We start from the raw sequence: 27728 nt of genomic DNA, 5'->3' as shown, positions 1-27728 counted from the left end.
TGCAGGGTCAATTTCAATATATTTCAAAGTCATGAAAATACCAAAAGAATATGAGAAGGAAGAAAAACTATGGATGATATTATTATTATTATTAATATAAAAAGGTGAGAAAATACAACTACCAACCTAAATTCAATAAAGTCTTTATTAAGCATAAACAATGAATCCCACTAAGTGGTAGTATTACTTGAATCCATACTGCACATTTCCTTTGGGATGGCACCAGCTACTGTGTTTTACAAAAAAATTATAACCACAAGTGTGCTTGGAACCAGCTCTAACTATCTTTGGAGCTGATTATTAAATTTTTAGTGTAAGTAGTCACACCTCTGAAATTCTTTGCTACAAATTGGGACTTGATTTTATTGTTTTATTTTTTGTCTAGTCTATAGAAAGTATTCATAGTGCAAATTTAACTTAAAAATATATACATGCTTTTTCAGAGATCTTGGTTGTTAAATATTTAAAAGAACACATCTGATTATAACTTTTTCATTTTGATGACAATTTTATGGTACATTTATACCAATAGTATCTATAATAAATTCTTATTATATCTGAGATTTTATTGTTGACCATTATTTTCCTGTTGAAACAATATATCATCAGGTATTGGAATGTTACAGTCTTAATAGAATCATAATTGCAGTTTGCTTAAAGACTAAAAGATGAGTGTGTGGAGGGTACAAGCACATTGCAGTATGTCATGAATAATATGCTCAAGAAATGGTGGGAAATTTCACTCAGAGAATACATGGAGAAAATATGATCTGTTCATGTATTTGAAAGTAAAGATGAAGAGATGGAGGAACGTTGATGTGCAATATTACATATATTGTCAGATTCAGTTGCTATGTTGGTTAATTTCCAAAATGATTTTTTCTTTTTTCTCTTTTTATTCTTTGTTAGAAAGAATTGCTTTCTAGATAGGAGAAGGATAGGGATATCTTTGGAAACAAAGATGACATGAAAAAAGATCAATTAAAAAAAGAAAAGAAAGGAACTACAAAACATTAGAAGAACTCCAATGTAGAGAACACATTCACTATGGAGGTTTTATATTAAAATGTGAAAAAGAATCACATGTGATGAGGAGGCACAGATAGGCAAAGCTGGACCCTAGTCACGAAAATATCCACATCATTCAGATCACAAATCTATACAAGTATAAAAGATATCAATGATCTAAGGCATATTTGTATCTTTTTTCTAGCTGCTAGACTTGACTTCCTTGACTTTAATAGTAAATCATGTGAAAAGTTCTCCAAGTCCTGCTATGAAGCCTATAGCAATTAATCATGAGGTTTTTTTTAAATTTTCCATTTTGGAATTTACTTTTAACAACCTATTCCCTATAGGATCCTATAAAAAGAATTTTTCAGGAAATAGTCTTCACTTTAAGTAAGGGTCATTAGATTAACCATAATATAAGATGTTATGGAGGAGACCACTTTAACATTATTCATTCAGGCTATGAATAGATACCTTGTTAGTTATCATACATTAAATTGTCTGTCAGTAACTCCAGATGCAAATCTTCATTTCTGTGTTTTTATTTGAATCTACTGATATTTTGCAGTAGACAAATATTACATGAAGCCAAAGCTGATTTTGAATTTTAAATATTTAGTATGATTTGCACCATCAGCTATCTCTTTGTCAGACTTCTTAGAGTGCTTAACCAACCAACAGAAATAATAATTTCCTTTAAAAAGCAGTGGAAGAAACATTTGTGTGGAGTTGTGATTTATTAGAGTGAAATAACTCATGTTCACTTTCTCTTTCTCCAAAGAATTTTGCTTAATATCCATTCTAGGAAATGCAACGTAAACATTTCTTACACTTGTAATTTGGTTCTTTCAGCTCCAATAATTTCAAGAAAAGATGAAAGGATAAGGAGGAATACTATCTTTTGTTTCCCTCCCCACTCACCATTCTAGTCACTCACATGAAGGGGAAGTGCAGATGTAGAGGGGCTGTGTTAAGAGTAAGAAATTTCTTTCTTTTAAAGATGCTTGTAATTTACAAGGATATCTTTGTCTCTAAAGGCCTAAGAATGACTTTTCACCATCTCAAACATTTCAAGAATTTTAGGCTTCTGGACCCTGTTCTAGACTACAACCCCAATATAGTATTTAGCCCTGCAGTTAACTGAATGAAAGGAGTCACTTGCTTCAGGGAAAGCATTCTGTGGCAAAGGCATCTTAGGGTAATTGGGAAGGACACATAAACAGAATGACTCAGTTCATCTTTCAAAACATTTTTCTTTAATGCACAGGATATCAAATATCTCCAAGTCAAAATGTGGAATTTTGAAGCAAAAGCAGTATATTACCATTTGGTAGCCTTTTTGGTTCACTACTTCAAAATAGAACAGTTTTCTCATTCATAATTAGCGTCCTTGCTAACTTGTTATATAAAAATTTTAAAAAGCAAGTAAGTTATATCATTATGCCTTGTTAAGCAAAAGCCATGAAGACGTTAGTAACTATAACATATGTTCTTGATTTCCTGGCTACTGGGAACATCATCCATTTGTTTCTCCTTTAGGAGGTAAGGGATGGATGTTCCTAGCACTATTATTATAACCTTATCCTATGTGACAATGTACCAAATAGAATCATCAGGGACAAATTAAAGATGACCCTCAAAAATATAAGATATGCAAAGGTTATTTAGATTGACTATAGGAGTTGGCTTTTTCCTTTCATTTCCTCCAGGCCCCCCATGCCTCAACCTTCTAAGCCAGTTCATTAATTGATATCAGTATAAAAGATAACAAGAAAATCTGGTCCCCACAGGTACTGTGATATTTTCTTTTATTTAAATCATAAAGAAAAAAAGGAAATGAAAGAATACACATTGCAATAGAATAAACATTTGGCTCAAGACTTGGGAAGCATAAACTTCATTGTGAGGTTTTTTCCCCATTTTCAGTAAGAATGAGGCCACTTATTATCTTTTTGGATTTTAATTTTTAAAATTTAAAATTTTTAAATTTAATTTTAGATTTTAATTTTTTCCAGATTACATTTTCTTTCCTTTCCTCCCAGTCCACCTTCCTCCTTAAGAAAGCAGCTTCTATGATATAGAATGTACATATAATTATCACTTTACCACATTGTTTTTCAGGTATTTTGAAGTTTTTCCATCTCTTCATGACCCCATTTTGAGTTTTCTTGTCAGAAATCCTGGAGTGGTTGGCCATTTACTTCTCTAGTTCATTTAGTAGATATAGAATTAAGGTAAATGTGATCAAATGACTTTCTTGGGGTCACCTAGCTAGTCAGTTTGTAAGGCCAGATTTATTCTCAGGAAGATGAGTCTTCCTAGCTCCAGACTTGGTATTCTAATCTGCTGTATTACCTAACTGGTCTAGATTATCTAAAAATTCTAAAATCCGACCCCTTAAGGAGAGAGGTAAAAGTCCATTCAATGACAATGGATTATTCGGATGATTTATTAGTTAGTTCAGCTTTGAAAAGATTATAAACATTCATGTTTGTTATCTTTTTTTCAAAAAAGTCTTTTGATATATTTTGTTTTTATTTCACCTACATTTTCAACTGTATCCTTGTCCTCCTTTACTCCTAGAGGCACCCTTCATAGTAAAGAATGTTTAAAGTAAGAATTTTTTAGAGTTCTGGAAAACCAACTACCTTATTTAAAAAAAATGTCTATTATATATATAGTATTCCACATCCACTGTTCTCCTTCTTTGCAAAAAAAAAAGAAAGAAAGAAAAGAAAAGAAAAGAAAAGAAATGGATGGAGATATCTTCTCATCTCCCTTCTTTGGAAATGAGTTTGGTCATAATTCCATAGAAGTAAATTTTGATCGTTTTGTTGTCCTTTGCATTCATGTAGTTGTAGTTATCATGTATATTATTTTGCTGATTACATTTCCTTCACTTTGCACTAGTTTGTATTTGTCTTTACATGCTTCTTTTTATTTAACATTTTTATGACATCACAGCATTTTATGACGTTCATTTATCCAAACTGTTTAGTGATTCCCCATATGATGAACATTTACTTTGATTCCAGATCTTTGGTGCCTCAAAAATGTTACTCTAAATATCATGGTGGAGATGGCATTTTTAGCTTTGTCATTTACTTCTTCAGGGAGAATGAGACAAGCTTTACCTTCCTCACCTCAGGTTCTACTTTCCATGTAAGGGATTCCTTTTTTAAAATAATCTAATACCAAAGAATATAATTTCTTTGAGGGTAAGGACATTTTTCCTATCTTAATGCAGAATGATGTCTGACACTTAGTAGACATTGATCCAATGCTTAGTGATTAATTTCCTCACTTCCTTCCATGTGTCCCCAGCCCCTCTAGCCCCTCACTCAGGGCTCTCTTTTTCCCATTTATTTCGTTTTTACTTCACCTACATTTTCAACTGTATCCTTGTCCTCCTTTACTCCTAGAGGCATCCATTTATTTTGCATTTTTATGCACATACATTATATCTCTCAGGAAGATTTCAGTTGTCTCTTGAGCACAGAGACGATTTTCATTAAGCTTTGGCTCTCCAGCACCTAGAACAGTGTCTTCTTCTACATGGGAGGTCCTTGATGCGTGTGTGCTGAATGAACTACTCTATTTAAATCACAGAACCTCTCTGTATCTCATCTTTCCATCCAGTGACAGTGTGTGGTGAAAGAGTAATAAAAATGATTCTAAAACACTTTGCCAATTTTAAATGCTAAAGACTAAGGCATTGCTTTGAAGTCACAAGATGTGTGACAAGTTTCCAGGCAAATATATAATTAAGCTGTCCAAACCACATTAGCCGTTTGTGCTGTTTAACAAGGGCTGACTGTTTCCGTCAATGAGTTTAAATTATAGCGGCCTCTGTAACTCCTATTGACTTTAACAGAATGAGAGAATTGGGTATGAGTGTTTAAGTCTGTCAGTTTATACTTAGCTTTCAAGAGAGTAATGAAAAGATTGCCCAATTGAAAGCTCTTGAATTGGACCCATTATTTCCAATGGAAGGAGTGGCAAATCTGCCAATTGGTTTTTAAGAAAGTAAAGTGATATTGTATGGCCATGTACAGCAATAACATGACTATTTAAAACGTACAGCTTTATTTGGGTTTACAACATTCTTGCATCTCTATGGGATGAAGAGACATCTGGACATATTTGGTAGCATTACTGGCGCTAGTGCCGGGCTTGGAGACAAGCACAAATGGGTCAGAATCTATATATTTACCAGCTGTGTAACCCTGGCTAAGACAGCTAAGCTCTCTTCGTCTCAGATGTCTCATCTGTAAAATAGAGATAATAATAAGGACCTACCTTAGATGTCATGAGGATCAAATGAGGGAAGACACACATTTATAGAGAGTTTTGCAAACCTTAAAGCGTGATATGAATGCTAGTTATTAATTCTACGGTTAAGATTTTTCCACTCGGGTGAAGAGATAGGATCATATTGGGAGCTTTATGTGTTTGTATCTGAGCCTTTGAAGTATAAATCCAGAATTTGGATGAGTATATGGGACTAGCTCTAATGTTAACTAAGAAGTCTTGGGTGCTCCCCTCTAATTAAAAAAGAAGGCGAAATTTTGGAGGCAAAATTTGTATCTTGTCTTCTTCACCAGAGGAGCTGTGTGCCTGTATAGACCTGGCATTTTTCTTCCCTGGAGCTCAGGATTCTTGTTTATAAAATTGGATTGAATGATCTCTCGTGTTCTTTTGTGGTCCAATATGCTAAGATGATGATGCTTTGAGGAGGATGGGCTTCGCTTTAATGCAGGTGTTTTGATCCTTTTCCTGGGCTAGCCTAATTCACTTAGAGAAGAGCATATCTTATGTCAGAATTACAAGAAAAAACTCTAGAATCTTTCAGAAGATACTAGAATATTTTCCTGAGTTCTTTTCAGGAATGTAGCCGAAATTTCAGACCTTAGTTTGGGTTCTAGAGTTAGAAGCAAGGGAGAAGCTTGATCTAACCTACAGCCTCATATTTGTCAGACCCTATTCTCTCAGTGGAAGTACATGCACAATGATCTGATCCACTTGCAGCATAGGTTTCAGCAGATTGAAAAAAAAAAGGGGTATTTTTCCCCCACACTAAGGGAGGTAACCCAAGTGAAATATCAGAGGGAATTTGCATGTATAAAACACAAGTTAAAAATTCTTATTTTAAAAATGAAAAGTTAGTTAAGCAATCACTTGTTCATTCTACATAATGACAAAGGATTTCTTTGCCTGGTTGTTTTTTTGGTCAACTGAATTCTCTGATCCATCAATCAGTAAACTTTTAGTAAGCATCTATTAAGGGGCAGCTAAGTGTCTCTACGAATAGAGAGACAGACCTAGAGTCAGAAGGGCCTGGTTTCAAATCTTGCCTCATACACTTTCTATCTTTGTGGCTCTGGGCAAGTCATTTAACCCCCATTAGCTAGTTCTTACCACTCTTAGACAAAAGTTAAGACATTTTTTAAGAAGAGTCCGTTATGTGTCACACCCTAAGCCAAGTGCTGGAAATATGAAAAAGGCAAAAGAGAATTCCTACCCTCAAGGGGCTTACAATCTAATGAGAGGTAAATGTTATCCTAAGATGAATTCTGAACCTGGTACCAATAGGTTTAGAGGTTCTAATTTGCTACAAACTTGAAATATGTAATACCTGTGGGACCGTGAGTAAATCATTTTATTTCTTGTAACCTCAGTTCCTTTAACTATAAAATGAGGATAATAACACCTGCAGGTGGACAGAATTATAGAGCTAAAACTAGAAGGATCAGAGCTCATAATCTATCTCCTTTGATGGATGTGGAAACTGAATCCTAGAAAGAGAACGTATTTGCCAAGGTCCCAAACACCTGAATGGCAAAGCCAGAATTTCACTGTGAAATCACATGCCCTCCTAAACAACATTCTTTCCATTGTTATACCTCATAAAGGAGCTTCTTTTAGATAGCCAATAAAAGAAATGTATCCCACAAAAGAAACAAAGTGCTTTGTAAATCTTAACATGCCATAGAAATTTCATCTATTGTGGACTAATAGACTGTTGTTTGCCATAATGTTGGTACAGTCTAATAGAGCTTAAAGCTGTACTTTGGAAAATATGAATTGCTGCTGCTGCATGAGCATGTGTGTTTATGAAAAGAAAAGGATTCTATTTTATAAGAAGGGCCTTTGATCAACTGTGCCTTCCAGCAGGGATGATGATTATCGTATGCATCCAAGATCAGGTTACTGCTTTAAAACGAAGCATGAAAAAAAGATGAATATGGAATGATCAGTGTATTCAAAAAGTGGAAGTCAAACTTATTTCTTATTGTTCTCTTCTTATTCCTCTTCCTCATCTTCTTCTTCATCCTTTTCTATTCTCTTCTTCCCTGAGCTCGAAGAATGCTCTATAAGGGAGATTTGATAAATTTCCTGTCTGATCTGGGCTGATTGACCCCTCATCAAGCAGCCTGGTGGTCCCTAACTTCCTGGAAGCTCACCATATTGTTCCCCAACTTAGTGGTAGATGCCCAATTGTCTACAACCTTATTATATCTCAGAAATGCCAAGCTAAAGGGATTCCAGTCACCTTCACCCACCCCTAGCAAGGACTACAGGCATGCACAATGTGCCTGACTTGAAGTCAAAGTTCTTAAAAAAAAAACAACCTTAGAATAAAAATGTATAGTTGTGCTGCTGGAGAAAATATGGGACAAAGAAATAGAGACTTCTGGGTAAAAAAAGGATTATAAGACTACAAGATAAAATACAGGCTAGGAAAAGGAGACATTTCAGGTACTATATTTGTTGTAGTGTATAAAATGAAAGGAAAATCATGAATATGGCTATAAATACATGTCAGGATTTGAGAGAATGTTATTATCAAGTAGAGTTATACTCTTCTATGTTTTAATGTTATGAGGTCTTTTCTAGTGTAATTTATTCTTTATCCCCTGTAACCCCCAACTATATCAAGGCAATATCTCTAACAAAGCTGCCACTTTTTTAAGACATCATTTTCATTCTGGGTGTTGGACATTTCTAAAGGTGTTACAGAAAGTTATTTTAAGTGAGTCTATATGAAAAGGTCTTTTTTAGCTCTGTTTTTATTGATAATAACAACTGCTTAGCATTAGCTAAATGCTTTCCATACTTACATTGCTTGATTCCCTTCACAAGCTTGTGAGGTAGGTCACTTGGAAGTATTCCTGCCCCTTTTGTAGATAAAGTGACACTCAAAGAACTAGAGTGACTTGTCCAACATCATGTATTTAGACTATATTGGAATCAGGATTCTACCCAGTTCTTCTGACCACAAAATAGAGAGCATAAGATGCAATAGAAATAAGAGAAAATAATATCATAGGAAATAGGAATAAATGTTTTTCCCACCATCTCTCCAAAGAACAACTATTCAAAACCAAAGATCAAAAATTCCTCACTATTTCACATACAAAAATAATTCTGAAACACCAGTATCCTCTTCCTGATGAAAAACTGACTAAATGAAATAGATGGATGAAATGGATGAAAAAGCATCATTCAAGGACATACTATGTACCTGTCCTTTGCTAAATGCTTTGGCTACAAATACAAAAGTAAGAGAATGCATCCTCAAAGTTCTTACTCTGTCATGGATACAACATATAAACTATAGAAGAATCAAAATGGCTGTCCCTGAAGGAGAGTGGAGCAGGAGAATATAGTGAGTAAAAGTTAGCTGCTCCATATCACTTGTTTGCTACAAGTGGCCAAAAAAAAAATTATAGACACATGACAAATAAAGGAAGTGAATCAGTTATGTAGTAAGAGTGAGAAAGTTCAGATGAACAACTCAGTTACTACTTGAATGTACATAAAATATTAAAAGTTCCAGGTATTATATACATTTTCTATGGAAGCTTTATGGAAGGATAGAGGTGGGAACAATATAAGATGAGAAAGCAAGGATGGATTGAAATCTTATTTGAGTAAATGTATAGCATCTGAGATTTAGAATTGGAAAGGGAATTTTGAGGCTAATAAGGCAGCTTGGTGGCATAGGGAGAAGGTACTAGGTATAGAAACAGGAAGACCTGAATTCAAACACTACCTAATATACTTACTAGCATAGACAAGTCATTTAAGTACTTGGTGACTCAGTTTCCTCACTTGTAAAATGAGGAAATTTGACTCAATAGCTTTTTAAAAATCTTTACCTTCTGCCTTAGAGAGAGTATTGGTTCCGATGAAGATGAATGGTAAGGGTTAGGGTATATGTGTGTGTGTGTGTGTGTGTGTGTGTGTGTGTGTGTGTGTGTGACTTGAACAGGGTCACATGGCTAGGAAGTGTCTGAATCCAGATTTGAACTCAGAACCTTTCATCTCCAAGCTTGGTGCTCTATCCAGTATGCCACCTAACTCCCCTTCCATGACTTGTAAGGTTGCTTCCAGGTCCATACATATGATTTAATGATCTAGTCCAACCCATAATTTACAAATAAGGAGACAAAGAGAGATTAAGAGACTTGTCTGAGATCACACAGAAACTGAAGAATCTTCAAGTCTGAGGATATAAGGATCCTGAAAACAGGATGGGAAGAAAAGGTACAGGTTAGAGGCTTTTTTCATTCACAATCTTGTTCATTGTCACTTCTGTCTCCAATAACAATTTTCATGATTTCTAACTTCAATAGCCCCAAGTGCTACTGAAGAACTGGAGTGTTATTATGCAACCATTTCTCTCTCTCCTCCCTTTTTAAAAAAACCTTTTTTTATTATTTAAATAGGGATATTATTTGGCTAAATTATTGAAATTTCTTTGATCATATTAGATGGACAGGAAGTAGAAAAAAGCCATGAAAAGGTTCAGTAAGGTTGAGAAAGAACATATTGGGCATTAGGGTTTAAGGGAAATAAACACAAGGATTTGCTTCTCAAAAGGTTTCAGAAAATTCCTTGGAATTTCAAGCCAAAGATGTTTTTCCTTTCCATAACCTTGATTGATTATTTAAAAATTATGCTATATTTATTTTTTTCCAGATTATATATTGATTCAATTTTCAATATCACTTTCTGACATTTTGCAATCCATTTTCTCTCCTTCTCTCCACCACTTTCTACAACTGCTAGTGATATGATATAAAAAAGTGATGGAGAACCTTTTAGATATGGTGTTCCAGGCCATGTCCCTAACTCACCACCCCCAGACTGAGTGATATGCCCACTTCCCCCCAGAGACTGTGTGCCATGCCTTGCCCTCCCTGACACCACACAGGGGAGGCAGAAAGCATTCCCATTGGGCTGCTGGGCAGAGGGGGGAGTGGAGTGAGGAATGTCCTTAGCAAGTGTAGAGAGGGGGAGGGGAGTGGCCCAAGTGCTTTGCTCCTGTCCAGCTCTGACACCTGTGAGCCACCCACCTTACCCTTTGTGCATTTCCATTTGGATCCTGGGAAGAGGGGTGGGGGATTCAAAAAAATGTCCTAAGACCAAGTGGAAAGGAGGTGAGTAGTTCCACCTGAGTCCCTCTGTCTTTCTAGTAACCAAGTCTGGGTGGGGGAGGGTGTCTATGTGTCCACAGAGAGCACTCTGTGTGCCATCTTTGACACCTGTGCCCTAGTTTCACCATCACTGATATAGGTTGTACATGTGTTGCCACACAATACATATTTATATGTACATCATATTGTGGAACAAGACATAGATTGCTTACACTAGAAAAAAAAAAGAAATGGACAAAATAAAGTAATAAATGGTATAATTCAATCTGCTTTACCATGTTTATTCTCAATATGGGTTTAGTCAGCTAAGAGACTCTTGCTGACCATTAGGAAGGATGGTTATATTGCATAAGGCTTCTATATGGAATAAGGTTAACTTGTAGTGAGCTTGATGTTAGAATAATTGTGTGGTCTCTTTCTGGATTAAATAAGCCAGCGATTCTGGAATCTGCTGTGATTTTTTTTAAAGGCAAGAATATTTTGTAAACCCTATGTATAAAAAGTGACAAAATCCCACAAAATCCAAGAGCTATGACCTAACAATCATCATCCAGGTCTGGCTGCTGCTGTGGGGATCTGACCATCTTACTATATTGTCATTTAACATTCCTGGCTCCTAATCCATTTAACTACAGAGTGAGAAAACCAGGCCTGACCTAATTGATAAGAATTCTGTAAAAAGTTGCTCATAAATGATTCTAATGGAGTAGTAGGTGGCTAGACTAATGCAAAATAATAATAAGTCTGTAGTGTTAGGGGGAAAAAAATCTTTGCAAAGACTGTGGCACGGCTTTTCTTGTATTATCCTTTCATTTTCTCTCCTTACCTCCACCAGTATTTTATTCTGTCCTCTTTTATCTTGGATCATTGACAAAACTCAATGTCCTTGCTGTCACCTATTTTTAAAGAACCTGATATTTGAGAAACTGTTACTGGCAAGGCACTGTACTTGTGGCTATTGTCACTATTCCTTTAGAAACTGGTTGTGAAGGAGGATGCTTCTTTCTCTGCCCCCAAGTGCTACTGAAGAATTGGAGTGTTATTATTATGCAGCCATCTCTCTCTCTCTCTCTCTCTCTCTCTCTCTCTCTCTCTCTCTCTCTCTCTCCTCTCCTCTCCTCTCCTCTCCTCTCCTCTCCTCTCCTCTCCTCTCCTCTCCTCTCCTCTCCTCTCCTCTCCTCTCCTCTCCTCTCCTCTCCTCTCCCCCTCCCTCTCAATCTCCCTCGCTCTGGCTCTGGCTCTCTCTCTCTCTGGCTCTCTGGCTCTGGCTCTCTCTCTTTTACCTTTTTATTATTCAAATTGGAATATCACTTGGCTGAATTAATGCCATGGCTTTGATGAAGATTTTTTAGATTACTAATATCCAAATATAAATACCATCAGAAATTATTCTAAGCAGAGACCGCATGATATAGTAAAGAGTGATAAGGCCTTGGGGAGATTTAATTTCAAGTTCTGCTTCTGAAGAAACCTAACTTGGTGCAGAGGAGCCAGTCACTCAATTTCTTACCACCCCCCCCCCAGGAAACTCTTTAAAACTTTTAGGCATGGAGGGCAGTTAAGTGGTTCAGTGGATTTAGAGGCTGGCCTATAGATGGGAGGTCCTGGTTCAAATTTTACTTCAGACACTTTTTAGTTGTGTGACCCTGGGCAGGTCACCTAACTGCCACTGCCTAATCCTTACCACTCTTCTGCCTTGGAACCAATACCTAGCATTGATTCTAAGATGGAAGGTAAGGGTTAAAGAAAAACAAAAAAACTCAAAACTTTAAGACATGTTAGGAGAAAGGCAACTAGGTCTCAGTGAACAGAGAGATAGGTCTAAAGATGAGCGGTCCTCGGTTCAAATATGGCACCAAACATATCCTGGCCATGTGACTCTAAGCAAGTCACTTAAACCCCATTGTCTAGCTCTTACTACTTGGTTCTGCTATTACAGAACTATTGGTTCTGTGTTAGAACCAATAAATAGTATTGATCCCAAGCTGATAGTTAAGGGTTTAAAAAAATGGACATATGTAAAGATTAAAATTAATATACAATAACTACATATTATATTTTATAAAGTTTTATTAATAACTAAAGCAAAAGAACTGCCTGAATTCAGCCCAGTCACAGGTCAAAAAGAGAGCATGGGAGGAGCATACATCACTTAAATACCAATAACGTGATCTTGCCAAAGTAGAGACACAGGAGAGATTATAGGGAATTTTGGGAAATACTAAGAACTTCTAGGGAAAGAAGTCAAAGTTTCAAAATCTCCATTTATACATGTTAGGAGATAGTGGAAGAAAACAGAACCATTGCTCTAGTGTCAGAGGACCTCAGTTCAAATCCCACCTTGGATATTTATTACCTGTGGAATCTTGGGCAAGTCACTTAGCATTTCAAGGTCTCAGTTCTATATTTGTAAAATGAGGTGTTGAACTAGATAGTTTTTTGGATCCCAAAGCAGGGAGGTGGTAAATAAGATAAAGTGCTGGGTCTTCAGTGCGAAAGACCTAAGTTCAAATCCATACTCAGACACTTATTACCTCTATGACCTCTGGAGAGGCACTTAACACTTCTGCCTTGTAAAATGGGGTTCAGAATAGCACCTACATCCAAAAATTATTGTGATTAATTAATTAATATTTGTAAAGTTCTGAGCGCAGTGTCTGGCACTTAATAGTCACTTAATAAATGTGTTTTTCCTCTTCCCTTCCCTTCTAGTTGTATCTATGATTCTGTGTTGCCTTCACCCCATATTCTTGTTTCATTGAGTAGATGGAGTATCTATGCTTAGATTTCCCTAAAATGAACAGTTATAGTTCTAGCTTCCCCCAAAAAATAAAAACCCACTTCAAGAAAGAACTCACTCTTTAGTCATTGACTTTTGGGCATTTCTCAGTCTGTTGTTTTCTGCTATTGACTTAAAAAAGATGGCCAAAGGAAAAAAAAAAGGTTGGCACAAATAGTACAAGGATTCAAAATTATATTTTGAGAAAAACTACCAAAAGCTGACTTGAAAATCACAGTAACGGCATCTGAATTGGAAGAGACATCAAAGACAAGTCTAAATTATATGAGAACAAATATGTCTTTTACAATAGAGCTAATGTGTGGTCATTCATCCTCTGCTTCAAGATATCCAGTGGTAGGGAACTCTCTCTGTACTGAAACAGTTCATTTATTCATTCAAAAAAGAACTACTTTTATTTTCATATAGCTTTTATTGTTAGGATGTTTTCCCTTTTGTCTAGCTGAAATTTCCCTCTTCACAAGAATGAATTCTGCTGAGAAGGCAGAGTTGGAGGTGACCTCTAGGTAGCAATTCTTTTCCCAGGCATCAGCAGGGATTTGTGGAGGGCAGAAAATGCAGAAATTTACAATGTCAACTCTGCTTCCTGTCTGCTGGACAGCTCAGTAGTACTCCCTCAAAACTGTCTGCAGTGGACAGTGCATAGTAATGCCCACTGCTAAGCTCTATAGCAGCAGGTAAGATATCACACAATTTTTAAGTGCTGTTTAAGAAATTTGTCCAAAGCTTTTCAGTCATACTAAGGATGCAAATCCATGCAAAACCATAGCAACACACACACTCAGCTTCTCCCTTCTTCAAGGCCCCACAGGTCCATTAATTCTTCTTTGATTCAAAAGCAATTATTTGTTATTCCATACTGCTGAAGTGTTGAACCAAATAGAATGAATGCAGCTCCCCTAGAGAACTTGGTAACGATTTCAAATTGCTCATATTACAGTCGCACATATAGAACGTGAATCCTCAAACAGTCCTGGATGTGTCATTCATGGTTGTTCAAGGTATCTATGTAAACTTACCTCTGAAGATGATGTTGAACCTCCTGTAACCTTAGGCAACTTGTATCTGCCAATATCACTTCCCTCTTGAGTCTGTCATCTATCCCCGTCTATTGCCTTCTTCCCTATTGCCTATAAATGTGCTCAATTAAAATATATATAAAATAAATGTTGCTTAAAAACAAAAAACCCTTCATTTGACCCTACTGTCTCCTCAAGTTATCATCATATAGTTCTCTTGCATTTCATAGCAAAACTCTTAGGAGAAAACCAAAACTATCTAAACTCATTACCATCACTTCTTCCCTTTCTTAGCTTCCAAGCATTTGCAATCTGCTTTGTTATCTCATTAATCAGCTGAATCTCCTATCTCCAATGTTACCCATGATCTTTAAATTGCCACATGCAATGACCTCTTCTTATTCTTATTCTATTTTATCTATTCTAATTATCTATTTATCTATTTATATCTATTTATATCTATTAATATCTAATTATCTAATTATCTATTATCTATTTTTAAAAATTTGGACCCCTCAGCAACATTTGATATTCTGTTACCTGTCAGACTTTGTTACCTGTCAGACTTCTGGATAGTCTCTTTCCCCTAAGTGTTCATGGTACCTCTCTCTTCCAGAAATTTTCTGACCTGTTGGGATATTTCCTCATACCTGTCTGACCTTTGCTTTGTTGGAACATTCCATCTTCTAACTGAAAATATCCCCCAGACTCTGTGATGGAACCTCGTCTCTTCTCTCGTTCTTCAGCATTATTGATTTTCACTGATTTAGCTACCATATCTTTGCATATAGTTTCCAGATCTGTATACTCTCTCCTAGTCTCTTGCCTGAATTCCTGACCTATATCATCAACTACCTATTAGACCTTCCCATTCATATGCCTCCTATCTTTTCCTCAAACCCCTTCACATCACCTTAACTTCTCTTTTTCTGTTTAGGGAACCTATGTATCAGCCTTAATTCTTTTATCTCTTTTATTTCCTAAATATATTCATTCCAAAGATTATCAATTTAACTCTTACATTTATACCCTTCTTAGCATACCAACCATCATAATTTAGGCCATCATCACTTCTTTTTAGGACTATTAGAAAAGTTTCTTATTTGGTCTCCTTGCTTTAACTAACTCCTTTTTTAAATCCATCCTTCACACAATAACCAAATAACATTCTTTCTAGTTTTCTTAAAAACCACACACAGTTATAATATGTCAAGAAATGAAGAAAACAGAAGAGGACCTTACAAGAAACTGTCAACTTCTTCTATATATAATATCTTATATATTAGATTATTAAATACATAGATTCCTAGAATAGAGTAACTATTCTTTTAGAATAAAGAAAAGAGCAGATTTAAGAAATTTTGAGAATATAGAATCAATAAGCTAATCTGCTATTGGGAAATGGATGGTGGATGATAATAAAGAATAGAAAATAACTCCTAGTTTGGAATCTGGGTAAATGGAAGAATGGCAGTGCTCCTCAAAACAAACAACAACAGCAAAAAAAAAAAAACAGGGTAATTAGAGGGAGGGTTTAGGTAGAAAGGTAATGAGTTCCACTTTGATTTTATTGAATTTAAGTTTCCTGTGGAACATCTATGGGGTAAAAGTGGGCATTGGGATATATGGGGGCTGGTTGTCAAGTGAGAGATGAGTTTATATACTCAGCTCTGTAGCTTATCATTCTAGTGATGGCAAACCTTTTAGAGACTGAGTGTCTAGCCCTACCCCAACACCACCTACAAGACTGAGTGCCATGCCCGCCCCATCCAGAGACCCAGTGCCATGCCCCTTCCCCACAATTAGTGCTGGATACACCCTGTCCCCCTTACCAGACACAGGGGAAGGAGAAAGTGCTTTCATTGGGATGCTTGGTGGAGGGGTAGGTGAAGTGAGGAATGTCCTTAGCAAGTGTAGAGAGTGGAAGGAAGGGGCTCAAGTGCTCTGCTTCCCTCTAGCTCTGCTACCTGTGAGCCACCCACTTTACTCCCTGTGCTTTCCAATTGGTCTGCTGGACAAAGGTACAGGTGATGTAAAAAACTGTCACCAGGCATACTGGAGAGGAAGAAGGGAACTTTTAGCTTCATCTGAGTCCCTCTGCCTTTCTAGTAATGAACTCAGGGGCAAGGTGACTATGTGCCCACAGAGAACACTCTGTGTACCACCTTTGGCACTCATGCCATAGGTTCACCATCAATGTTCTAGGGAGTTGAGAGAAAGTGAGTGAGAGGATATGAACACCTGAGATAGACTCCTGAATCACAGGAGTCAAAGATGAATGATAAACCTGCAAAGGAGACTGAGAATGATTTACAACATGACGTTAGGAAGAAACTCACAATAAAACCATATATTAAAAAATCTGGCATTAAGAGACTATCCAAAAGGACAGAGGATCAGAAAATGTCAAATGCTGCTGAGAGGTCAAGAACAGTGAGAACTAATCAGAGACCACTGGCTTTAGCAATAGAGATAATAGTAGTGAATTTATCCTTGAAAAGGTGGGTTAATCAGGCTAAAGAGATGAAAGTTGGATTTCAAGGTATAGAAAAGTAAATAGGAAGTGAGATAATAAAAGCAATAATTATAGACATTTTTTAATTCTAAAACTTTGATTGTGAAAGGAGTAAAGATATAGAATGATACCTGAATGGAACGGTAGAGGTCAAATGAAGAGTTTTTTGTTTGCTTGTTTTGTTTTTGTTTTCAGAATGGGTGTAATCTAGTTGTGTTTGTAGGCACCATAAAAGGAGTCAGTAGATGAGACTTAAAAATTAAGGACAAAGAACTTCTGGGTAAGCATGGTGGCAGTCTAAAAGTGAGTGACTTACCCTCCCCAGCACACACAGACAAGGACTACTCCAAAAGACCTTAATAACCATTTTCAGAGCAGCAGAGGAGCTTACAGTGGGGAGCAGCATTGAAGGTACATGGGATTGGGGCTTTTCCAGTCTATAAGAGGGTGAAAGGGCTTCCACCCAAATGCAAGCCAATCCACCTACAAAGCCAGAGCCAGAGCCAGCTCACACCAAGACGAATGAGCAAGGGGCACACCTGAAGTGAACAAGGGACACCTCTGGGTTCTTGGGAGGGGACTAGGACCATAGGGGACCCACCCCCGAAAGCAGCTTGGTGGGAAACCTCAGTGTGTGAGAGATTGCAGACCATAGGTTCCCGGAGCCAGGGCACCCGCCAGAACCAGAGAGTGACTGAGGAGTGCTTCTGGAGCAAGCAAGGGGCACATCTGGGTCCTTGGGAGCCAATGGGAACCACTGGAGAACCACCCTTGGGAGCACCTGGACTGGAAAACCAGGGGGGTGGGAGAGCGCAGACCCTGGGTGCCCCTGGGAAGGAAGCACTAAGAAGAGCTGCAAAGGACTGTGGAGATTCGAGAGCTTGCCATAGGCAAAATCCTTACTCCTTAACTCCATACACAGAGAAGCTGCCCAGCTGACTCAGATTTCTGACTAAAGAGGAAAGGGAAAACACCCAGGAAAAATGGCTAAGTGTGCACAGGAGCCTTAAAATTCTTCCATAAAAGCCAAAAAGAAGGCTGTGACCCTGGAAAATGTTTCCAGAGGAAAAGCTCAGGATACAGAGGAATCACTGGACGAAATTCAAACAAAGGCAAAACCAGAAAAACAAACAAACAAACAAACAAACAAACAAATGGAATCTGTCCATAAGCCCTGGAAGTATTTCAAATGGAGCTTATCATCAAATAGATGGAAGACTTCTTGAAAGAGAAATGGGAAATGGTTTAAAAAAATGAAGAAATCATAGCTGAATACCAAAAGATTAAAGCAGAAAACCAGGTCTTAAGGACCAGAATTGAGCAACTGGAAACCAATGATCTTGCAAAACAGCAAGAATTAATGAAGCAAAGTCAAAAGACAGACAAAAATAGAACATAAAATAGCTCACTAACAAGGTGACAGATCAAAAAAAGAGAAAGGAGAGACAATTTGAGAATCATTGGTCTACCTGAAAAGCCAGAAATAAACAGAAACCTTGACACCATACTATAAGAGATCATCCAAGAAAACTGAAGTTCTAGAACAAAGGGGGGGGGGGATGACATTGAAATAGTTCATAGAACACCCTCTACACTAAATCCCAAAAATAAACTCCCAGAAATGTAATTGCCAAATCCCAGAGCTCTCAAGCTAAGGAGAAAATTCTACAAGAAGACAAAAAGAAACAATTCAGATACAAAGGAGCACCAATCAGGATCACACAAGACCTTGCAGCCTCCACACTGAAGGACCTCAAGGCCTGGAACATGATATTCAGAAAAGCAAGAGAACTGGGTCTTCAACCAAGAATCACCTATCCATCAAAACTGACTATATACTTCCAGAGGAAAGTATGGGCATTCAACAAAATAGATTATTTCCAAGCATTTGTAAGGAAAAGATGAGAACTAAGTGGAAAGTTTGAGATGCAAACACAAAGATCGAGAAAAACATGAAAAGGTAAATATGAAAGAGAGGGAAATGGAGAAAAATATTTTGTTTTGTTTTTTATTCAAACTCTCTTCTTTATGGGCTACAATTAGATAAAACTATATATATATATATATTAATATATGAGGAAAATATTTGAAACTCACAAAAATGTTTTCATTATTATAGTAAATAGAAGACTCATTCATAAGAAAATATTGTGGCATTAAAGGCTATAAAATGATATGCAAAAAAGTGACAATGATGAGACACTTTCAAAATCCATGGGATGCAGCCAAAGAAGTACTCGGGAAAAGTTATATCCTTGAGTTCATATGTCAACAAATTAGGGAGGGCAGAGGTCAATGAATTGGACATGCAAATCAAAAAACTTGAAAGCAAACAAATTTTAAAAACCCAGAAGAAAACTAAATTAGAGATCCTAAAAATTAAGGGAGAAATTAATAAAATTGAAAGTGATAGAACTACTGAACTAATAAATAAAACTAGAAGCTGGTATTTTGAAAAAACAAAGAAAATAGACAAAATATTGGTCAATCTAATAAAAAAGAGGAAAGTAAAAAATCAAATTAACAGTATCAGGGATGGAAAGGGATAACTAACCTCCAATGAAGAGGAAATTAAGGCAATCATTAAAAACTATTTTTTCCAATTATATGGCAATAAATATGCCAATCTAGGTGATATGGATGAATATTTACAAAAATGTAAATTGCCTAGATTAACAGAAGAAGAAATAGAATTCTTAAATAATCCTATATCAGAAAAAGAAATCCAACACGCCATCAAAGAACTCCCCAAGAAAAAATCCCCAGGGCTTGATGGATTTACAAGTGAATTCTATCAAACATTCAAAGAATAGCTAATCCCAATACTATACAAACTATTTGACATAATAAACAAGAGGGAGTTCTACCAAATTTCCTTTATGAAACAAATATGGTACTGATCCCAAAGTCAGGCAGGCCAAAAAGGGAGAAAGAAAACTACAGACCAATCTCATTAATGAACATAGATGCAAAAATCTTAAACAGGATACTAGCAAAAAGACTCCAGAAAGTCATCATGAGGATTATTCACTATGATCAGGTGGGATTTATACTAGGAATTCAAGGATGGCTCAATATCAGGAAAACCATCCACATAATTGACCATATCAAGAAGCAAACCCACAAAAAACACACACAATTATCTTAATAGACACAGAAAAAGCATTTGACAAAATAGAACATTCATTCCTATTGAAAACACTAGAAAGTATAGGAATAGAAGGATCTTTCCTAAAAATAATGAACAATATCTATTTAAAACCAATAATATCATCTGTAATGGGGATAAACTAGATGCATTCCTAATAAGTTCAGGAATGAAACAAGGATTCCCATTATGACTATTATCACCTATATTATTCAACATTGTACTAGAAAAAAATACAAAGGAAGGTGGCCTTGCAGTCCCAGATCTCAAACTATACTATAAAACAGTGTTCATCAAAACAATTTTGTACTGGCTAAGAGACAGAAAGGAGGATCACTGGAATAGACTTGGCGTAAGTGAACTCAGCAAGACAGTCCATGACAAACCCAAAGACCCCGGCTTTTGGGACAAAAATTCACTATTTGATAAAAACTGCTGGGAAAATTGGAAGACAGTGTGGGAGAGATTAGGTTTGGATCGATACCTCACACCCTACACCAAGATAAAATCAGAATGGGTGAACGACTTGAACATAAAGAAGGAAACTATAAGAAAATTAGGCGAACACAGAATAGTATACCTGTTAGACCTTTGGGAAGGGAAAGATTTTAAAACCAAGCATGACTTAGAAAGAGCCACAAAATGTAAAATAAGTAATTTTGACTACATCAAATTAAAAAGTTTTTTTACAAACAAAACCAATGTAACTAAAATCAGAAGGGAAGCAACAAATTGGGAAACAATCTTCATAACAAAAACCTCTGACAAAGATTTAATTACTCAGATTTACAAAGAGCTAATTCAGTTGTACAAGAAACCAAGTCATTCCCCAATTGATAAATGGGCAAGGGACATGAACAGGCAATTTTCAATCAAAGAAATCAAAACCATTAATAAGCATATGAAAAGTGTTCTAAATCTCTGATAATCAGAGTGATGCAAATCAAAACAACTCTGAGGTATCACCTTGCACTTAGTAGAATGGCTAACATGACAGCAAAGAAAAGTAATGAATGCTGGAGGGGATCCGGCAAAGTTGGGACATTAATACATTGCTGGTGGAGTTGTGAATTGATACAACCATTATGGATGGCATTTTGGAACTATGCCCAAAGGGTGCTAAAATACTGTCTGCCCTTTGATCCAGCCATAGCACTGCTGGGTTTGTACCCCAAAGAGATAATGAGGAAAAAGACATGTACAAGAATATTCATAGCTGCGCTCTTTATCGTGGCAAAAAATTGGAAAATTGTGGTATATGTTGGTGATGGAATATTATTGTGCTCAAAGGAATAATAAAGTGGAGGAATTCCATGGGGATTTGAACAACCTCCAGGAAGTGATGCAAAGTGAAAGGAGCTGAAGCAAGAGTACATTATACACAGACTGATACACTGTGGTACAATCGAACATAATGGATTTTTCCACTAGTCTCAATGCAATGTCCCTGAACAATCTGTAGGGATCTATGAGAAAAAAAACACTATCCACAAGCAGAGGACAAACTGTGTGAGTAAAAACACCTAGAAAAGGCAACTGCTTGACTACAGGGGCCGAGGGGATATGATTGGGGTTGTGGACTCTGAATGAACATCCTAATGCAAATACCAACAACATGGAAATGGGTTAGGATCAAAACACATGTAATACCCAGTGGAATTGTGCCTCGGCTTTGGGGGCGAGGGGGCTTGAGGGAAGGAGGGGAAAAGAAAATTATTTTTGTATCCAATGACTAATGTTTGAATTTGACCAAATAAAAAGAATGTTTATTCAAAAAAATTAAAGACAAATTGGGGTTTGATGAAAGGGGTATATTCTTTAATATCATATAAGAGACGTTAAAGTTAGAAGATCTGGCTATTGTTAAAAGAAGCATCACTTAATCCTGAGACTGAATCAGAGGATGAAAAGACAAGGGATGTTTTTGAGGTGCCTGTCTTTTTAAGCATATTATTCTTCATACAATCCCAAATCCACCTATAGCAGACTGTTTGCTATACCCAGTACAGGACATGTCTGTCCCTATTCACAATCTGCCTCTCATTCTTAGAATGTGCTTCCTCCTCATCTCAATTTTGTCTCATAGAATGCCTAACTTCCTTGGAGATTCAGCTCACATGCCAACCCCAAGTTTTTCTGATCCCCCCCTCTATACTCACCACAATAGCTGCTAATAAACTTCATCCTGAAATTCCCTAGGATATACTATGTGTATATTATCTGTTTACTTACTTGTGCTTAATAAGTGTTTATTGAATGGACTATTTCCATTAGTATGGGTTTGTGTTTGGAACTTACATGCCTAGGCTTGGAATTATGAGTTCATATTATATCTCATTTGTTTTTAAATAAAATCAGTGCTGACAACATTCTCCCTCTATCTCAAGACTTATAAGATTTTTTTTGTGAATTGTCTTAACAAATCAGAAATACAGTGGTACTTCTGTAGTTCTCAGAATCCAAAATACAGAAATGTGTTTTAATATCACTATGTAAGAATAAAAATTTTCCAGTGTTTTTACTAGTTAAAATTATTTGATTCAAAGTAAACTCAAGGTATATTGAATTCTATCTTGTCACAGGTTACATTATAAGGATGTTTGAGTAAAATGGGGTCTGGCTTATTTACTAAACAAACAACCAAACCTCAAATTACTATCCCCACAAAATATATTAATGTGATAATTTCCTCAATCTTTCCCTGTTCTCTTCTAGTTCCTAGCTCTCATCAGCTTGGTTCCAAGGCTGTCAGGTTAAAGAACACATTGCTTCTGACTTTGGGCCAAGAACAATTTTGGATAACAACCTGGCTCTTATTGTGCCTTTGAACAGACCAATTCCTCATAGAACATTTTATTTTGTCCTTGGTTTAGTTGAAGTACAGAATATTACTGAAAACTCAATGGGCACTATAATGATGGGAAGTGGGGAAAAAAAAAAGAAAAGTTGGGAGAGCTATACAGATATTGAGGCAGAAACGGCAGTTGGAAACTGAACAAGGACTTCTGGGAAATTCTCATGAGGAGGGAGTCTTGATTGCTGAGATGCAGAAGGGAGTGGAAGGAAGGGCTGTTTCTCTGGGCCATTTCAAGACAACTGTGGAGATTTCTGTCACTGACAGAAATCTTAACCTCATGGGTTCCTGTTTAAAACTTCGCTGGTTGCTGTCAAGAAACCTAATTTCTTCAAAGACTTTCATTCCATGAACTATTGAGATATTGAGATACCGGACTCAAATCGGTGAGCAGTGTTCTCTTCCCTTTTTTCTACCTCTCCCTGGACTTCAGTAATTAGATTATTTAGAAAAAGTTTTAGAGCAACCTAAAATCCCTCTAACCTCTTCCCCTTTGCCCCAATCAACAATTAAATCAAATAAGCAGTCAGATAGTGAATTCAATCTCGTTTATTTACATCTAGAGAGTAAGCCCATTGGCAGACCCCATCTTGTTGCCAGTTTTCAAGAAGACATGAGGCTTGTGAGTGCCCCAAACTAGCACATATCCAGATTGAGATCCCTCATACCTCTCCTTATAGAGAAGACTCCCTCTCCACCCTTGAGGGCCGGCTTGGTCACCAAAGGGCAAGCCTTCACCAAGGGGAGATCTCCATTTTGTCTCCCTCAAGTAATTCAGGGACTCTGGAAGAGAGTAGTGAGGGAAGCCATTTTCATCAACCCTTTCTTCACTGCCTTCAGCCCTCATTTCTCCATCTAAGGAGTGTGAGTCCCCCAAAATTATAGCACTTAGGGGAAAATGGTACCTGACTACCTATGAAGAGGGAACTACATCTAAGTTGTATAGATTATTTACTTCTTTTTTGTGTGAGTTTTCCTGTTGGGTTAAACTTACAGATCATTGGTCAATGCAACAGTCAATCAGAAGCCATCCACAGAGCAGGAAAGCTAGCCTTGCAAAAGTAGTTAGGCACTAGAGGAAAGGAAAGATGTGCCAAGCAAATGAAATTACCACCATTATATAGATCTTCCTTCAGACCTCTCTGAAAATATCCCACAATCTTAAACCCACGAGCCTTAGAATATCATTACTTCCAGACAAATACCTGTAGCTATCAACTTGGGAAGAAACCCCTGTGGAAATGTAGCCTGTCAGCTATGGCTACTGTTGCTATAGCCACAGGGTTCGTAGAAGACCTAGAAGAGAAGGTTCTTACAACAATAAATACAGGTGATTTTTTTTGTGTGTAAATGACAAATAAGAGGCATTACCAATTTTTTTATTGCATCTAAAAGACCACTTGATCTGATATATGTTTGAAACTTTCCACATATGTTGTCTCTCCCAGAATGTGAGCTCCTTGAGAGAAGGGACTGCCATACTTTTCTATCTTCAGTGATGAAAATAATGGTTGCACATGTTAAGGATTTAATAAATACTTTTCTCACTCATTTGTTATATGAAAACAAAATGTAATGGTGAGTTGGATGAGAGTATAGACCTTTCTATAATTCCCTAGTCATGCTTTTAAAAAAATTGTTTCTACTTTTTTTAACCCTTACCTTTTGCCTTAGAATCAATGCTGCATATTGGTTCTAAGGCAGAAGAGCCATAAGGGCTACACAGTGGGAGTTAAGTGACTTGTCTATAGTCACACAGGTAGGAAGCATCTGAAGTATGATTTGAACCTAAGATTTCCTGTCTCTGAACCTGGCTCTCAATCCACTGAGTCACTTAGCTGCCCCTCTTTCTACTTTCAATTCAATAAGTACTGGTTATAAAGTTTCTAGTATATGTCAGATATACTGCTAGTCATTAGATATACAAAGACAAAAATGAAACAGTCCCTGTCCTCTAGGGGAAGGGTAGGGACACATAAAAGAGGCAAATGATTATTAAAAAATATAAGGGAAAAAAGTCTGGACCCATGGTTTTACTGGCATATGGAACTTCAAAGTGAACACATTTTTCTACGAATTGAGGTCAATACTTCTTCTATCTGCCAATTACAGACAGTGGTTTGCCTAAAACATTGAAAAGGTATGTGACTTACCCTGGGTCACAGCTGGTGTGTATCAGAGCAGAGAATCAAACCTAGACTTCCTGGCTGACTTTCTTTTCACAATGCTACAATGATAGACAGACAAACCCCAATAGATAGATTAGATAGATGCATAGATTGTAATATGGGATTAGGGGAAAGAACCCCAACAATTGGAAGTGTTAGAAATCAGGAAAGGCCAGTTGAGTCTTAAAAAGCTAGGGACTCAGAATGAGAAGGGCATAATTCTGGGAATGGGAGACAGGCTGTGAAAAGCCACAAAGGCAGTAGATGGAATGTTGTCTACAGGGAACATTAAATAGGTCACAGAGTGAAATATATTTCACTCTGTTTGTTTTGGCTAGCATTGGAAGTCAATTTGGGGAAAAAAATGCCTGGTCCTTGGATATGAAGGAATTTTAATGTCAAAAGGGTTTATATTCTAGAATAAGTAGGAAACCATTGAAACTTATTGAGAATTATTGTCCTATTAAGGTATGGAAGTTTCCTGATTATGGAAGGGATTTAGGATATTACATCATTAGAATTATACCGTAGAGAAATCATATGGTCATCATTGGTTAATCTCTCCTATGTACCTGGCTTTTTAAAATCTAACTTCTACTCCTGTGTTCCAGGATGTTGTAGTAGAAAGAACATTGGGTTTAAAATTGAGGTTGGCCATAAACTGGTGTGAGCTTGAGCAGTTAACTTTACCTCTTTAAGACTCAGTTTCCTTTTCTGCAAAATTAGGGGATGACATGACCTCTAAAATCTTCACGCTAGAGACCATTCAATGCTAGGCAAAGGCTAATGCAGTTCAGAAGCTCATTGTAAAGTTAGACCTCATCCAACATGGAGAACTTCTAGGGACTTGTCAGATATTGAATCTGCATCATATTCTGCTCCCAGGCACAATGCAAATGATCCTGCTTTATTTGAGCATTATATCTCTCCAGGCTGTTTACCAGAGTGCTCTCTCTTTATAAGGTGCTTAATAAATTCTCTTGGTTTGGAGGACATCTGTCTATGCAGTAGTATTCTAAAAAATGGAGTTCTGAAGTAAGTTTTTTTATTTTCATATTTTTGGAAATATGTGTACTCTAGTGAATGAACAGCTAAATAGTCAATAGAATAATAGCAATGGAGTCAGGAGAACTTGAGTTTAAGTACTACCTTAAAAATCTACTATGTGACCCTGGGCAAGTCACCTAACCATGTTTGTCTCAGTTCCTCATTTGTACAATGAACTGGAGAAGGAAATGACAAACTCCTCCAATATCTTTGCAAAGAAAATCTCAGATCGAGTCATGGAGAGCCAAACATGACTGAAATGATTGATTAAATAGCAAAAACAAAATAGTAAATGGATTAGAAGATTTGACTTTTGAAAAAATTATTTTAATGTTCTATATTTTACATCATAATTTAATTTAACATATATCTTTCCCTCTAACCTTCTCTAGTTAGTCATCCCTTATAACAAAGAATTAAATGAAAAAAAATCAGTTCAACAAAAGCAGCCAAAACAAATATAGATAATATGCCACACCTTTGGTCCTTTACCCCTGCAAGGAAGGAAGGGAGATCCATTTTCTTATCTGTTTTCCAGAGCCCATTTTCTTATCTGTTTTCCAGAGCTTAAGCTTAGTCTTTGTAATTAGACAATGTCCATTTTTTTAAACCCTTACCTTCCATCTTGAAATCAGTACTGTGTATTGGTTCCAAGGCAAAAGAGTGGTAAGGGCTAGGCAATGGGGGTTAAGTGATTTGCCCAGGGTCACACAGCTAAGTGTCTCTGGCCAGATTTGAACCTAGAAACTCCATCTCTAGGTCTGGCTCTTAATCCACTGAACTATCCAGCTGTCCCCTCCAATTTTTGTTATTGCTCTCCTTGCCATTTATGTTGATGGAGTCATTTTATATAGTACTATTTTCTTCTTTTTCAGCTGGGTATCAGTTCATTTAAGAGGAAGACCTATTTTCAAGTCCTAACTCATACTTTTAATAATGTAGCCATGTTAAAATCACTTTACCTCTCTGAACCCCAGTTTCCCCATCTGTAAAATATTATTTGCAGTATCTACCTCACCAAGGCTGCTACAAGATCACTAGATACTTAGATGAGGATACACACATTGCTTTGCAAGCTTTAAAGAGCTATATTAATGTCAGTAGTAGTTGTTATCACTATCATGATGATGACAGTGTATCAAAATCTGAATCATCCGGGAAATCATGGAATCAGGCAAGCTGAGAAATAAGTGCCATGTCTTGGGTTTGCATGGTCTCCTCTTATTAGTGTCATGGGGGAAAGAAAAAACCAGGACAAGTGGACTCAGAGAGAAAATCTACTGCGCTCCTGTGAGTAATGGCGTTCCAAGTCCAAGGTGCTGGCTGCACAAAGAATTTAGTATTGTCTCATTAGATTGAATGGTCACAGTCACTAAAATCTATCTTTTCCCTGAGTTAATTGTGTTACCTTTCTATTTAAACTAGGGTATAAAAATTCACTCGTGCCATGTTTATATCTATGAAAATCAGCATGAACTTGATGCACTGGCCCTTTAAGCAAGGTAGTTAAGAGTAAAGTGGTCCTTCCTGACACAGATATGCATTTTCATTGCTCCAGCATCTCAAACAAATCCTCATGATCAATTAACTGTCTTGTTCAATTAGAGAAGAAAGACATCATCCTTCTCCCCTCTCCTGAAGGTGTCCTTGGCTAGGATCAAGCTAAGGCACTCCTGAGATGGTCACTACCACTGGCCTGGGGCCATTTCTGTTAAACTGACCC

Source organism: Monodelphis domestica, chromosome 8, assembly GCF_027887165.1.
Source record: "Monodelphis domestica isolate mMonDom1 chromosome 8, mMonDom1.pri, whole genome shotgun sequence".
NCBI lineage: Eukaryota > Metazoa > Chordata > Mammalia > Didelphimorphia > Didelphidae > Monodelphis > Monodelphis domestica.
Note: the sequence above shows the minus strand (reverse complement) of the source record.